This window comes from Bufo gargarizans, chromosome 2, assembly GCF_014858855.1.
Source record: "Bufo gargarizans isolate SCDJY-AF-19 chromosome 2, ASM1485885v1, whole genome shotgun sequence".
In the NCBI taxonomy this organism is placed as follows: domain Eukaryota; kingdom Metazoa; phylum Chordata; class Amphibia; order Anura; family Bufonidae; genus Bufo; species Bufo gargarizans.
The window spans coordinates 415,363,015-415,380,470 of NC_058081.1; the positions used below are offsets into that span (position 1 = coordinate 415,363,015).

General features: G+C 46.4%; 1 protein-coding gene across 4 annotated transcripts in view; it reads right to left on the reverse strand.

Annotated features, from left to right (window-relative positions):
* Positions 1 to 17,456, reverse strand: part of LCP2 (lymphocyte cytosolic protein 2) — a 527,047-nt gene that overhangs the window by 494,013 nt on the left and 15,578 nt on the right. The gene's annotated exons all lie outside the window — the stretch shown is intronic.

The window sequence follows — 17,456 nt, forward strand, 5'->3', positions numbered from 1 at the left end:
TATACAATCTGCCAGTGAGCGCCACCCTTGTGGTCATAAATGTTTTATGTGATGTTTAGTTGAGGTTGTTTTCCTTTTCATATTTTATGCACCTATGTATCTGGGTTCCTGTGTGTTTGTGTGTGTGCTGTTTCCATTTATGTTTGGGTGTGGACACTAGTTTTCTATTGCACGGGATCCAGTCAGTGTGTCTGTGGCAGGTAGGTGTGGAAGTTCTTTTCATCCTCCTGCCATATCCTATCCCCTTGCAGCTTGGCCACTTTAGACTCCTGTTTCTCCGCGTCCAGGAGGAACGGGCTATCTACCCAGCTCCTAGCTCAGGGATCTGCGGAGGATGAGTAGGGATCCGAGGTTCCTGAGCATAGGCGCTCCTACCTTCAAGGTCGGCTCATGTAGCTAGGAGTCAGGGTCAGATTAGGGAAGCTCTAGGAGGTGACCTGCTCCCAAATTCTGTGGTCCTGGCCAAGTAGCGACCTACCATCTTCTGGCATCGCACGGCTGAGGGTTTTCCCCATCCTCAGCCGTGACAGGTAATTAGCACAAACGATGACATTATACTGCTACAGATACATCTGGACAGAAAGGGGGCTTGGGCAGAGAAGTAGCAACTGAGGTTTATCACTAATAAAGTAGGGACATGGGAAGGAAAAATACATGTCACTAGTACGCGCTAAATGGTAAAACAGTGGGTAACACGTGTCCTTCATGCATCCATCTTAAACGTATGGCATGTGAATTTGCACTATACGGATCTTTTAGGATGTAACCAATAAAGAATTGTTTTATTGAAACACAGTGCTGGTTTTTTCGTATCAGTACTGGACCGTTTCCGGAGTGGCTTCTCCATGCACCGTCACATTTTTCCTGCATTTGGACCTTGCATAGTGGTTCAGTGGTGAGCTGTATGACCTTCCCTCATATTTGTTCCTTATTTGTTGTTATGATGTTACACAGCATCTGAGGTGTGTATGATTAGGTTCTGCAGCATTTGAGGTGTACAGGATGAGGTTCTGCAGCATCTGAGGTGTGTAGGATGAAGTTCTGCAGTATCAGAGGTGTGCATTGTTATGGTCATCAGCAGCATCTGAGGTGTGTATTGAGGTTCTACAGCAGCTGAGGTGTGTATTATGAGGTTCTGCAGCATCTGAGGTGTGTATGATAAGGTGCTTCATCATCTTAGGTGTGTAGGATGAGGTTCAGCAGCATTTAAAGTGTGTATTGTTATGGTCTGCAGCATCTAAGGTGTGTATTATGAGGTTATACAGCAGCTGAAGTGTGTATTATGAGGTTATACAGCAGCTAGGTATGTATTATGATTAGAGATGAACAAATCAAAGTTGACAAAGTGGAATTCGATTTTTCAGGAAAAATTTGATTTGTCCCGAAGTCAAATTTTCTTGCACTTCATGGTAACAAATCATATTTTTCCTAAAATGGCAGCTGCACGTGTTAGAAAGAGGAAGTAAGAAGCACGGGAATGAAGGAGCACCCATAATGCCATGCAGACAATCAGAGGATAGCCAGCCCCTGTGATTTCACAGCCCTATAAAAGGTTTTTAAGTGAACTTAGTGCAGGGAGAGACATTATAGGCACTAGGGACAGTGTTTAGGAAATGCTTTATTATAAAAAAAAATTACTATTGAGCAGTTCAGGGACAGCTAATTAATAGTGTAGGGATATAATAGGAAGGCATTTTCCGCACTATAGGGAAGAGAGCAGGGACAATTGAACTGTGTAAAGCCTGGCTAATAGGGGCTATTCTATTACACCTTGCTGCACTAATTGGGGTTACAAAAAGTGATCTAGTACTACAGATTTTAGGTTGTTTTCATTCTTTGATACATCAGCAATTCCAGTAATCCTTAATTCTGCAATTGGGGTGAAACTGCGGTCTAATACTACAGAATTTGTGAGGTTTACGTTCTTTTATATCATTCAAACTGTTAATCCTTGATTGTCTAATTAGGGGTGAAATTGCAGCTGGATACTACAGATTTTAGGGTCTTCATTAGAGTTGAGCGAACACCTGGATGTTCGGGTTCGAGAAGTTCGGCCGAACATCCCGGAAATGTTCGGGTTCGGGATCCGAACCCGATCCGAACTTCGTCCCGAACCCGAACCCCATTGAAGTCAATGGGGACCCGAACTTTTCGGCACTAAAAAGGCTGTAAAACAGCCCAGGAAAGAGCTAGAGGGCTGCAAAAGGCAGCAACATGTAGGTAAATCCCCTGCAAACAAATGTGGATAGGGAAATGAATTAAAATAAAAATTAAATAAATAAAAATTAACCAAAATCAATTGGAGAGAGGTTCCATAGCAGAGAATCTGGCTTCCCGTCACCCACCACTGGAACAGTCCATTCTCAGATATTTAGGCCCCGGCACCCAGGCAGAGGAGAGAGGTCCCGTAACAGAGAATCTGTCTTCATGTCAGCAGAGAATTAGTCTGCATGTCATAGCAGAGAATGAGGCTTCACGTCAGCCACCACTGCAACAGTCCATTGGCATATATTTAGGCCCAGCACCCAGGCAGAGGAGGGAGGTCCCGTAACAGAGAATCTGTCTTCATGTCAGCAGAGAATTAGTCTGCATGTCATAGCAGAGAATGAGGCTTCACGTCAGCCACCACTGCAACAGTCCATTGGCATATATTTAGGCCCAGCACACACACAGGCAGAGGAGAGAGGTCCCGTAACAGAGAATCTGGCTTCATGTCAGCAGAGAATCAGTCTGCATGTCATAGCAGAGAATGAGGCTTCACGTCAGCCACCACTGCAACAGTCCATTGGCATATATTTAGGCCCAGCACACACACAGGCAGAGGAGAGAGGTCCCGTAACAGAGAATCTTGCTTCATGTCAGCAGAGAATCAGTCTGCATGTCATAGCAGAGAATGAGGCTTCACGTCAGCCACCACTGCAACAGTCCATTGGCATATATTTAGGCCCAGCACACACACAGGCAGAGGAGAGAGGTCCCGTAACAGAGAATCTGTCTTCATGTCAGCAGAGAATTAGTCTGCATGTCATAGCAGAGAATGAGGCTTCACGTCAGCCACCACTGCAACAGTCCATTGGCATATATTTAGGCCCAGCACACACACAGGCAGAGGAGAGAGGTCCCGTAACAGAGAATCTGGCTTCATGTCAGCAGAGAATCAGTCTGCATGTCATAGCAGAGAATGAGGCTTCACGTCAGCCACCACTGCAACAGTCCATTGGCATATATTTAGGCCCAGCACACACACAGGCAGAGGAGAGAGGTCCCGTAACAGAGGATCAGGCTTCATGTCAGCAGAGAATCAGTCTGCATGTCATAGCAGAGAATCAGGCTTCACGTCAGCCACCACTGCAACAGTCCATTGTCATAAATTTAGGCCCAGCACCCAGGCAGAGGAGAGAGGTCCCGTAACAGACAATCTGGCTTCATGTCAGCAGAGAATTAGTCTGCATGTCATAGCAGAGAATGAGGCTTCACGTCAGCCACCACTGCAACAGTCCATTGGCATATATTTAGGCCTAGCACACAGGCAGAGGAGAGAGGTCCCGTAACAGACAATCTGGCTTCATGTCAGCAGAGAATCAGTCTGCATGTCATAGCAGAGAATGAGGCTTCACGTCACCCACCACTGCAACAGTCCATTGGCATATATTTAGGCCTAGCACACAGGCAGAGCAGAGAGGTCCCGTAACAGACAATCTGGCTTCATGACAGCAGAGAATCAGTCTGCATGTCATAGCAGAGAATGAGGCTTCACGTCACCCACCACTGCAACAGTCCATTGGCATATATTTAGGCCTAGCACACAGGCAGAGCAGAGAGGTCCCGTAACAGACGATCTGGCTTCATGTCAGCAGAGAATCAGTCTGCATGTCATAGCAGAGAATGAGGCTTCACGTCACCCACCACTGCAACAGTCCATTGGCATATATTTAGGCCTAGCACACAGGCAGAGCAGAGAGGTCCCGTAACAGACAATCTGGCTTCATGTCAGCAGAGAATCAGTCTGCATGTCATAGCAGAGAATCAGGCTTCACGTCAGCCACCACTGCAACAGTCCATTGTCATAAATTTAGGCCCAGCACCCAGGCAGAGGAGAGAGGTCCCGTAACAGACAATCTGGCTTCATGTCAGCAGAGAATTAGTCTGCATGTCATAGCAGAGAATCAGGCTTCATGTCAGCCACCACTGCAACAGTCCATTGGCATATATTTAGGCCTAGCACACAGGCAGAGGAGAGGTTCATTCAACTTTGGGTAGCCTCGCAATATAATGGTAAAATGAAAATAAAAATAGGATTGAATGAGGAAGTGCCCTGGAGTCCAATAATATATGGTTATGGGGAGGTAGTTAATGTCTAATCTGGACAAGGGACGGACAGGTCCTGTGGGATCCATGCCTGGTTCATTTTTATGAACGTCAGCTTGTCCACATTGGCTGTAGACAGGCGGCTGCGTTTGTCTGTAATGACGCCCCCTGCCGTGCTGAATACACGTTCAGACAAAACGCTGGCTGCCGGGCAGGCCAGCACCTCCAAGGCATAAAAGGCTAGCTCTGGCCACGTGGACAATTTAGAGACCCAGAAGTTGAATGGGGCCGAACCATCAGTCAGTACGTGGATGGGTGTGCACACGTACTGTTCCACCATGTTAGTGAAATGTTGCCTCCTGCTAACACGTTGCGTATCAGGTGGTGGTGCAGTTAGCTGTGGCGTGTTGACAAAAGTTTTCCACATCTCTGCCATGCTAACCCTGCCCTCAGAGGAGCTGGCCGTGACACAGCTGCCTTGGCGACCTCTTGCTCCTCCTCTGCCTTGGCCTTGGGCTTCCACTTGTTCCCCTGTGACATTTGGGAATGCTCTCAGTAGCGCGTCTACCAACGTGCGCTTGTACTCGCGCATCTTCCTATCACGCTCCAGTGCAGGAAGTAAGGTGGGCACATTGTCTTTGTAGCGTGGATCCAGCAGGGTGGCAACCCAGTAGTCCGCACAGGTTAAAATGTGGGCAACTCTGCTGTCGTTGCGCAGGCACTGCAGCATGTAGTCGCTCATGTGTGCCAGGCTGCCCAGGGGTAAGGACAAGCTGTCCTCTGTGGGAGGCGTATCGTCATCGTCCTGCCTTTCCCCCCAGCCACGCACCAGTGATGGACCCGAGCTGCGTTGGGTGCCACCCCGCTGTGACCATGCTTCATCCTCATCCTCCTCCACCTCCTCCTCATCCTCGTCCTCCTCGTCCTCCAGTAGTGGGCCCTGGCTGGCCACATTTGTACCTGGCCTCTGCTGTTGCCAAAAACCTCCCTCTGAGTCACTTCGAAGAGACTGGCCTGAAAGTGCTAAAAATGACCCCTCTTCCTCCTCCTCCTCCTCCTCCTGGGCCACCTCCTCTTCCATCATCGCCCTAAGTGTTTTCTCAAGGAGACATAGAAGTGGTATTGTAACGCTGATAACGGTGTCATCGCCACTGGCCATGTTGGTGGAGTACTCGAAACAGCGCAACAGGGCACACAGGTCTCGCATGGAGGCCCAGTCATTGGTGGTGAAGTGGTGCTGTTCTGTAGTGCGACTGACCCGTGCGTGCTGCAGCTGAAACTCCACTATGGCCTGCTGCTGCTCGCACAGTCTGTCCAGCATGTGCAAGGTGGAGTTCCACCTGGTGGGCACGTCGCATATGAGGCGGTGAGCGGGAAGGCCGAAGTTACGCTGTAGCGCAGACAGGCGAGCAGCAGCAGGATGTGAACGCCGGAAGCGCGAACAGACGGCCCGCACTTTATGCAGCAGCTCTGACATGTCGGGGTAGTTGTGAATGAACTTCTGCACCACCAAATTCAGCACATGCGCCAAGCAAGGGATGTGCGTCAAATTGGCTAGTCCCAGAGCTGCAACGAGATTTCGCCCATTATCACACACCACCAGGCCGGGCTTGAGGCTCACCGGCAGCAACCACTCGTCGGTCTGTTGTTCAATACCCCGCCACAACTCCTGTGCGGTGTGGGGCCTGTCCCCCAAACATATGAGTTTCAGAATGGCCTGCTGACGTTTACCCCGGGCTGTGCTGAAGTTGGTGGTGAAGGTGTGTGGCTGACTGGATGAGCAGGTGGAAGAAGAGGAGGAGGAAGCCGAGAAGGAGGAGGTGGCAACAGGAGGCAAAGAATGTTGCCCTGCGATCCTTGGCGGCGGAAGGACGTGCGCCAAACAGCTCTCCGCCTGGGGCCCAGCTGCCACTACATTTACCCAGTGTGCAGTTAGGGAGATATAGCGTCCCTGGCCGTGCTTACTGGTCCACGTATCTGTGGTTAGGTGGACCTTGCTACAGATGGCGTTGCGCAGTGCACACTTGATTTTATCGGATACTTGGTTGTGCAGGGAAGGCACGGCTCTCTTGGAGAAGTAGTGCCGGCTGGGAACAACATACTGTGGGACAGCAAGCGACATGAGCTGTTTGAAGCTGTCTGTGTCCACCAGCCTAAATGACAGCATTTCATAGGCCAGTAGTTTAGAAATGCTGGCATTCAGGGCCAGGGATCGAGGGTGGCTAGGTGGGAATTTACGCTTTCTATCAAATGTTTGTGAGATGGAGAGCTGAACGCTGGCGTGTGACATGGTTGAGACGCTTGGTGACGGAGGTGGTGGTGGTGGTGGTGTTGGTGGTACATCCCCTGTTTGCTGGGCGGCAGGTGCCAACGTTCCTCCAGAGGCGGAGGAAGAGGCCGAGGCGGCAGCAGCAGAATAGGCCGAGGCGGCAGCAGCAGAAGAGGTAGCAGGGGGAGCCTGAGTGACTTCCTTGGTTTTAAGGTGTTTACTCCACTGCAGTTCATGCTTTGCATGCAGGTGCCTGGTCATGCAGGTTGTGCTCAGGTTCAGAACGTTAATGCCTCGCTTCAGGCTCTGATGGCACAGCGTGCAAACCACTCGGGTCTTGTCGTCAGCACATTGTTTGAAGAAGTGCCATGCCAGGGAACTCCTTGAAGCTGCCTTTGGGGTGCTCGGTCCCAGATGGCGGCGGTCAGTAGCAGGCGGAGTCTCTTGGCGGCGGGTGTTCTGCTTTTGCCCACTGCTCCCTCTTTTGCTACGCTGTTGGCTCGGTCTCACCACTGCCTCTTCCTCCGAACTGTGAAAGTCAGTGGCACGACCTTCATTCCATGTGGGGTCTAGGACCTCATCGTCCCCTGCATCGTCTTCCACCCAGTCTTGATCCCTGACCTCCTGTTCAGTCTGCACACTGCAGAAAGACGCAGCAGTTGGCACCTGTGTTTCGTCATCATCAGAGACATGCTGAGGTGGTATTCCCATGTCCTCATCATCAGGAAACATAAGTGGTTGTGCGTCAGTGCATTCTATGTCTTTCACCGCTGGGGAAGGGCTAGGTGGATGCCCTTGGGAAACCCTGCCAGCGGAGTCTTCAAACAGCATAAGAGACTGCTGCATAACTTGAGGCTGAGACAGTTTCCCTGGTATGCATGGGGGTGATGTGACAGACTGATGGGGTTGGTTTTCAGGCGCCATCTGTGCGCTTTCTGCAGAAGACTGGGTGGGAGATAATGTGAACGTGCTGGATCCACTGTCGGCCACCCAATTGACTAATGCCTGTACCTGCTCAGGCCTTACCATCCTTAGAACGGCATTGGGCCCCACCATATATCGCTGTAAATTCTGGCGGCTACTGGGACCTGAGGTAGTTGGTACACTAGGACGTGTGGATGTGGCAGAACGGCCACGTCCTCTCCCAGCACCAGAGGGTCCACTAACACCACCACGACCATGTCCACGTCCGCGTCCCTTACTAGATGTTTTTCTCATTGTTATGGTTCACCACAACAACAAATATATTATTTGGCCCAATGTATTGTATTCAAATTCAGCGGGATATAAATTTGAGGCCTAGTATTTAGGCGCTGGGTGACCGGTATGGATTTAGTGACAGAATTAGACTTGGAAATGCACAGAAGCGTGTGTGTGTGAAGTTATTCTGAATGACCCAATGTGCACCTTGAATATTATATACCCTTTTAGGGATAGATTTCAAATAGCTCTGATATAGCAGAAACCACTAAATTATGAAATTGCTAAATTGGGAATTGTATTTCAACCCAGAACAAAAAATGTGCTTTGACGGACACTAAATAACTTTCCCAGCCACAACAGGACAGCGTTAACGAGAGATTTAGCAGGATATAAATTTGAGGCCTAGTATTTAGGCGCTGGGTGACAGGTATGGGTTTAGTGACAGAATTAGACTTAGAAATACACAGTAGCGGGTGTGTGTGAAGTTATTCTGAATGACCCAATGTGCACCTTGAATATTATATACCCTTTTAGGGATAGATTTCAAATAGCTCTGATATAGCAGAAACCACTAAATTATGAAATTGCTAAATTGGGAATTGTATTTCAACCCAGAACAAAAAATGTGCTTTGACGGACACTAAATAACTTTCCCAGCCACAACAGGACAGCGTTAACGAGAGATTTAGCAGGATATAAATTTGAGGCCTAGTATTTAGGCGCTGGGTGACAGGTATGGGTTTAGTGACAGAATTAGACTTGGAAATGCACAGTAGCGGGTGTGTGAAGTTATTCTGAATGACCCTATGTGCACCTTGAATATTATATACCCTTTTAGGGATAGATTTCAAATAGCTCTGATATAGCAGAAACCACTAAATTATTAAATTGCTAAATTGGGAATTGTATTTCAACCCAGAACAAAAAATGTGCTTTGACAGGACACTAAATAACTTTCCCAGCCACAACAGGACAGCGTTAACGAGAGATTTAGCAGGATATAAATTTGAGGCCTAGTATTTAGGCGCTGGGTGACAGGTATGGGTTTAGTGACAGAATTAGACTTGGAAATGCACAGTAGCGGGTGTGTGAAGTTATTCTGAATGACCCTATGTGCACCTTGAATATTATATACCCTTTTAGGGATAGATTTCAAATAGCTCTGATACTAGCAGAAACCACTAAATTATTAAATTGCTAAATTGGGAATTGTATTTCAACCCAGAACAAAAAATGTGCTTTGACGGACACTAAATAACTTTCCCAGCCACAACAGGACAGCGGTAACGAGAGATTTAGCGGGATATAAATTTGAGGCCTAGTATTTAGGCGCTGGGTGACCGGTATGGATTTAGTGACAGAATTAGACTTGGAAATGCACAGAAGCGTGTGTGTGTGAAGTTATTCTGAATGACCCAATGTGCACCTTGAATATTATATACCCTTTTAGGGATAGATTTCAAATAGCTCTGATATAGCAGAAACCACTAAATTATGAAATTGCTAAATTGGGAATTGTATTTCAACCCAGAACAAAAAATGTGCTTTGACGGACACTAAATAACTTTCCCAGCCACAACAGGACAGCGTTAACGAGAGATTTAGCAGGATATAAATTTGAGGCCTAGTATTTAGGCGCTGGGTGACAGGTATGGGTTTAGTGACAGAATTAGACTTAGAAATACACAGTAGCGGGTGTGTGTGAAGTTATTCTGAATGACCCAATGTGCACCTTGAATATTATATACCCTTTTAGGGATAGATTTCAAATAGCTCTGATATAGCAGAAACCACTAAATTATGAAATTGCTAAATTGGGAATTGTATTTCAACCCAGAACAAAAAATGTGCTTTGACGGACACTAAATAACTTTCCCAGCCACAACAGGACAGCGTTAACGAGAGATTTAGCAGGATATAAATTTGAGGCCTAGTATTTAGGCGCTGGGTGACAGGTATGGGTTTAGTGACAGAATTAGACTTGGAAATACACAGTAGCGGGTGTGTGTGAAGTTATTCTGAATGACCCAATGTGCACCTTGAATATTATATACCCTTTTAGGGATAGATTTCAAATAGCTCTGATATAGCAGAAACCACTAAATTATGAAATTGCTAAATTGGGAATTGTATTTCAACCCAGAACAAGAAATGTGCTTGAACGGACACTAAATAACTCGCCCAGCTACAGCACTAAGGACAGATTTAGCTGGATATAAATTTGAGGCCTAGTATTTAGGCGCTGGGTGACAGGTATGGGTTTAGTGACAGAATTAGACTTGGAAATGCACAGTAGCGGGTGTGTGAAGTTATTCTGAATGTCCCTATGTGCACCTTCAATATGATCTACCCTTTTAGGGATAGATTTCAAATAGCTCTGATATAGCAGAAACCACTAAATTATGAAATTGCTAAATTGGGAATTGTATTTCAACCCAGAACAAGAAATGTGCTTGAACGGACACTAAATAACTCGCCCAGCTACAGCACTAACGACAGATTTAGCTGGATATGAATTTGAGGCCTAGTATTTAGGCGCTGGGTGACAGGTATGGGTTTAGTGACAGAATTAGACTTGGAAATACACAGTAGCGGGTGTGTGTGAAGTTATTCTGAATGACCCAATGTGCACCTTGAATATTATATACCCTTTTAGGGATAGATTTCAAATAGCTCTGATATAGCAGAAACCACTAAATTATGAAATTGCTAAATTGGGAATTGTATTTCAACCCAGAACAAGAAATGTGCTTGAACGGACACTAAATAACTCGCCCAGCTACAGCACTAACGACAGATTTAGCTGGATATGAATTTGAGGCCTAGTATTTAGGCGCTGGGTGACAGGTATGGGTTTAGTGACAGAATTAGACTTGGAAATGCACAGTAGCGGGTGTGTGAAGTTATTCTGAATGACCCTATGTGCACCTTGAATATTATATACCCTTTTAGGGATAGATTTCAAATAGCTCTGATACAGCAGAAACCACTAAATTTTTAAATTGCTAAATTGGGAATTGTATTTCAACCCAGAACAAAAAATGTGCTTTGACGGACACTAAATAACTTTCCCAGCCACAACAGGACAGCGGTAACGAGAGATTTAGCGGGATATAAATTTGAGGCCTAGTATTTAGGCGCTGGGTGACCGGTATGGATTTAGTGACAGAATTAGACTGGGATATGGCCAAAAAATAACCACACTATTGCTGGTTAAATGCACTTGGTGATGGGCGCAGCTTGCCCCTGATGTAGTATATGGCCAAAAAATGAACAGACTATTGCTGGTTAAATGCACTTGGTGTCACAGCTTGACCAACCACACTACTGAGGGTTAAATGCACTTGGTGACGGGCGCAGCTTGCCCCTGATGTAGTATATGGCCAAAAAATGAACAGACTATTGCTGGTTAAATGCACTTGGTGACGGGCGCAGCTTGCCCCTGATTTAGTATATGGCCAAAAAATGAACAGACTATTGCTGGTTAAATGCACTTGGTGTGATAGCTTGACCAACCACACTACTGAGGGTTAAATGCACTTGGTGACGGGCGCAGCTTGCCCCTGATGTAGTATATGGCCAAAAAATAAACAGACTATTGCTGGTTAAATGCACTTGGTGTGACAGCTTCACCCTGATGTAGGCTTTAGCCAAAAAACAAACGCACCATTGAGGGTTAAATGCACTTGGTGACAGGCGCAGCTTGCCCCTGATGTAGTATATGGCCAAAAAATAAACAGACTATTGCTGGTTAAATGCACTTGGTGTGACAGCTTCACCCTGATGTAGGCTTTAGCCAAAAAACAACCACACCATTGAGGGTTAAATGCACTTGGTCGCAGCTTGTGCTGGCGCACCACAAGACACAAAATGGCCGCCGATCACCCCAGAAAAATGTGACTGACAAACGGTCTGGGCAGCCTAAAAACAGTGAGCAATTGAGGATCAGCAGCTCAATGATCCACAGCTGCAGATCGATCAGTTAATCAAGTCCTTTGGAGGAGTTAATCTGCCTAATCTCGCCCTACTGTCGCAGCCGCAACCTCTCCCTACGCTAATCAGAGCAGAGTGACGGGCGGCGCTATGTGACTCCAGCTTAAATAGAGGCTGGGTCACATGGTGCTCTGGCCAATCACAGCCATGCCAATAGTAGGCATGGCTGTGATGGCCTCTTGGGGCAAGTAGTATGACGCTTGTTGATTGGCTGCTTTGCAGCCTTTCAAAAAGCGCCAAGAAAGCGTCACAAAAGCGCGAAGAAAGCGACGAACACCGAACCCGAACCCGGACTTTTACGAAAATGTCCGGGTTCGGGTCCGTGTCACGGACACCCCAAAATTCGGTACGAACCCGAACTATACAGTTCGAGTTCGCTCATCCCTAGTCTTCATGTTCTTTTATATATAATTCAATACGTTAATCCTTGATTGTCTAATTGGGGTGAAACTGAGGTTTGAGACTACAGATTTAAGGGTGCTCAAGTTGTATTATATATAAATAAATTGCGGCCTGATACTACATGTTTTGGCGGGTGTTTAATATTTTTCTATTTAACTACATCTATTCATCCTTGATTCTGGAGTGAAATTGCAGCCTGATAAATACAGGGTGCTCAAATTCTATTACATGTACATATATCCATTAATGCTAAATTATGGAGTTGGTGTGAAATTGTGGCCTGATAGTACAAGTTTTAAGGTGTCTACTTTTTTATACATATATATATATATATATATATATATATATGTATAATTATACATAAAAATATACTAGCAGAAGGACCCGGCTTTCCGTGTGTCGTAAAAAGATATAAACATTTTCCCCCATAGCAGTGACCTCTACAGTAACCGCCCCTTTAACAATGACCTCTACAGTGCCCACCCCTTTAACAGTGATCTCCACAGTGCCTGCTCCTTTAACAGTGACCTCCACAGTGGCCGCTCCATTAACATTGACCACCCCTTTAACAGTGACCTTCATAGTGGCTGCCTCTTTAACAGTGACCTCCACAGTACCCGCCCCTTTAACAGTGACTTCCACAGTGCCCATCCCTTTAATAGTTACCCCCCTTTAACAATGACTTCCACAGTGCCCACCCCTTTAACAGCCACCTCCAGATTGTCTGCCCCTTTAACAGTCACCTCCACAGTGCCCGCCCCCTTTAACAATGACCTCCACAGTGCCGCCCCTTTAAAATTGACCACCCCTTTAACAGTGACCTTCATAGTGGCCGCCACTTTAACAGTGACTTTCACAGTGCCCGCCCCTTTGACAGTGACTTCCACAGTTCCCACCCCTTTAACAGTGACTTCCACAGTGCCACCCCTTTAAAATTGACCACCCCTTTAACAGTGACCTTCATAGTGGCCGCCCCATTAAAAGTGACCTTCACAGTGCCTGCCCCTTTCACAGTGACTTCCACAGTGCCCGCCCCTTTGACAGTGACCTCCACAGTGCCGCAAGATGTCCTGGACCCCGGGGTATTTGGCAACGAATTGCTGCACGGCTAAGTTCAGGACATGAGCCATGCACGGCACGTGTGCCTGTTTCAGCATGCTCAGCAGATTGGCACCGTTGTCACACACCACTTTGCTAACTGTCAAATTGAGCAGGGTTAGCCACTAACCAGCCTGTGACCGCAGATCTGAAAGTGGCTCTTGTCTTCAAGGCACAGCAGCCACAGCACAGCTTGGCAACGTCTCACCTGGCCTGTCAAATAGATTCTGGGGAGCTAGGGGGTGCAGCGAAAGAGGCGGTAGCAGTGGAAAAGGAGTCAGCTGAGGAGGAGATGGAGGATGGAGTAGGAGAAGAAGAGGCAGGCCTGCATGGTAAAACGGTTGTCCCTAGGTGAGTGTTGGGCTTACCGCGACTTATGCGTTGACGGCACAGGCTGCAGATGGTAACACTATTGTCAGCAGCTGATACGTTAAAAAAAGCCCACACTGCGGAGCCATGTGCCAGCGTCCTGGGAGCGCCAGATGTGACCGCGCATAGTGGATGGCTAGCTCCAGATACATTTGCAGTCTGCTTTTTGCCTCCTGTGCAATGCGAGTTCTGCCTGCTTCTCATCCTTTTACCCCCTATGTGCTGCTCTGTCTCTCCCTCTGAACTCCCTTCCTCTTCCTCTTTTTTGGGCACTCACATGACATCCATGGACACGTCATCATCTTCACTTTCATCACCACTGACATTAGAGATCTCAGAGTAGGCAGCAACAGTGGGGACCCCCCCTCCTTGGGCTGACCTGGGCACTGTCGTCAGACCACTGGGTGGCGGCCGTTGCTACCTCAAATTCCTCATCCGATGCCAAAAATTGCTGCGCATTGGTAAGGTCTGGGAATGGATGGGAAAATAATTCCTCTGACTCAAGTGGAGGGGCTATAGTGGTGGTGGTGGTGGTATCTTTGGGGGTGCACACAGCAGAGAGTGAGGAGGGTGCAGATGCAGAGGATGAGAAGGGTGCAGAAACAGAAGGCTGAGCGAGCCACTCAACCAACTGGTGCATCCTTTGACGTAATAGCACGCACCTTATCCAACTTTCCCCTGTGACAAAGTCCCTATAGAAGAGCAGTATTTGTGGAAGCAGTTATATTGCAGGCCTCAATCAATATTTGGTGGAAGCCGGTATATCAATCACCTCTATCAGTATTTAGTGGAAATAGGTATATAGAACCCCTTATTGAGTATTTGCTGAAATCCGAAAATTCAAATCCCATAATCAATATTTGGTGGAAGCTGGTGTATCGCAGGCCTCATTCAATATTTGGTGGAAGCCGGTATATCAATCTCCTGTATCAATATTTTGTGGAAACAGGTATATAGCACTCCTTAATGAATATTTGCTGGAAGCCGATAAATCAAACCCCTTAATCAATATATGGTTGAAACCGATATATCGCAAGCCTCAATCGATATTTGGTTGGAGCCGGTATATCAATCCCCTCTATCAGTATTTTGTGAAAACAGGTATATAGAACCCCTTATTGAGTATTTGCTGGAAGTTGGTACATCAGACCCCTTAATCAATGTTTGGTGGAAGCTGGTGTATCGCAGGCTTCAATCAATATTTGGTGGAAGCTGGTATATCAATCCCCTCTATCAGTATTTTGTGGAAACAGGTATATAGAACCCCATATTGAGTATTTACTGGAAGCCGAAAATTCAAACCCCTTAATCAATATTTTGTGGAAGCTGGTGTATTGCAGGCCTCAATCAATATTTTGTGGAAGCCGGTGCATTGCAGGCCTCAATCAATACTTGGTGGAAGCTGGTATATCCATCCCCTGTATCAATATTTTGTGGAAACAGGAATATAGAACCCCTTAATGAGTATTTGCTGGAAGCTGGTAAATCAAACCCCTTAATCAATATTTTGTGGAAGCTGGTGTATCGCAGGCCTCAACCAATATTTGGTGGAAACCAGTATATCAATCCCCTCTATCAGTATTTTGTGGAAACAGGTTTATTAAACCCCTTAATCAATATTTGGTGGAAGCCGGTGTTTCGCAGGCCTCAATCAATATTTAGTGAAAGATGGTGTTTCACACCCCTTTATCAGTATTTTGTGGAAGCAAGTATATCAAACCCCTTAATCACTATTTTGTGGAAGCAGGTATACCGCACCCCTTAATTAGCATTTTTGGGGCGACAGTTATATCACACCAGTTGCAATTAGTTATTCCAATAGCGTTTGTCCCTCTATCTAGCTGCAGCATCTTAGCAGAACCGCACGCAACTGCTGTACAATACAAATGCACTATAATATACTTTCTATGTTAGAAGGTATATTATAGGTATATCACACCCCTCAGTATGTCACACCTATCGATAGCACACCTATTAAAAGGACTTTTATGGCCCTATGAGCTAGCGTTTGATGTCTCTAACAGCCTGTCCCTGCTCCACACAGCAACCTCTCCCTACACTGGCAAAAAACTGAATGTAAAATGGCTGCCAGATCAGGTTTATTTTTAGGGTAGGGGGTGTGTCCATGTACTGAAATGTCTCAATTGACTGTTCTGTCCCACCTGATGGATGTGTCATGGGTCAAAGTTCGGCTCTATGCAAAAAGAAATGGCGTGTGCAAATATCGCCATATGTTTGCATGTCGGGCGAATCGTAAACGAGCAAAGATCACCGCGAAACGACCGCTGGGCGAACCGCAAAGCCATCTCTATTACTGACCAAATTCTGACCGAATGAAGGCGGATGCCCAACAGACAGGATCCGTTTTTCGGGGGTTATTGTTCTGACAGTTCCGAGGAAGGGCAAAATAATCAGTGAGGTCAACACAAACTTATTAACTGATTAACTGATACCTGTAAAACGTATCAAGGAAACGCGTCGGGATATAGACTGTTACATCATGGACACAGTATTATATATATGAAGTTACTGGGCATACCAATATATATGGAGTTTGTGTGAAACTATAATTTTCTGATGAAACATCATTATTCATCTGTTTTGTTTTTGATGTACATTTAGACCACTTATGTTTGACACCTGACAGTTATACAGTGGGTCTCTGTAGGTGGTGGTATCTATCCCTTGTCAGGGCCATACAGGGTGATTAGGAGGATCCTGACACGGGATCGCCCCTATCGGGCAGCTATTCCGTTTTGTAGACAGGGTTAATAGATTATAGGGCAAGCTGGAGGGTCAGATAATTTTACTTTCCCCAGCAATAGTCCATATATACCCAGCCTAAGTGGATAGAGATTTTAGGCACGAATTTGGGTATTTTTAACAAATAGCTAAGGAGAGCTATCTATTTGGTTTATGACTTAATCACCAGAAATTCAAATATTTGTATAAGAAGGTGTGGATGGTGATTTTATTTTTAAAACTTAACTTTTATTTAGGTATTTATATAGAATATAGTCCCTGAATGTTCCTTAATGAAAAGAGAAAAAAAGGGTGTATGATGACACCAGGGATATGGATAAGTGCGCTGCGACGCCTTTGATATATACAAGAACAGATGTGCACAGCAGCACTTTACAGGCAACCAATGGTCCTACCATGTGAGTCAGGAACCTCTTGTCACCTAGAATGTTCAGTGGCTTAAATAAGCTGAAATAAGGAGCGGTTAAACCTGGACGAGGGGTATTGGTTAGAGTATGGACCCTAGACAGCCCTAAAATAGCGGTGCTGGCTCAGCCCTAACATCCTAACACGGAGCACCCGTTCTGATAACAACGACCCCGTCCGGAACCTTGCCCTTATTTTCTACTTGGCCCTATTGTGCCCTAGTGTAGCTAATCCCTACACGCATGTTTCGTTTACAGTACTCGTCAGGGGATTTTAGGCATATACAATCGGGCAATATATTGAAAACTATGGTGTTGACTTTCTTGTCAACAGTCAACACATATAGATATATTTATACACAGTTACTTTTAGCCGTGTATGACACAAGTGGTACCTTAGCAGCGGAGGCCCTTTGTCCGGGCTCCACTGGCGTACCTGGGCGCAAATTCTGCCTGATGGTATTCTGGCAGTCTGTAGGATCCAATCTGGGTGATGTTCGGGTTCAGGTCCTGGAGCTCAGCGTTGTGTCAGGAGGCCGTGATGTGACCTGTTATCCCGTTAGCGCTGACTCCTATTTAAACATCCTCTAGCATCAGATTGAGGCCTGAGACGCAGCGCGATGACGTCAGACGCACGTACGGCGTCA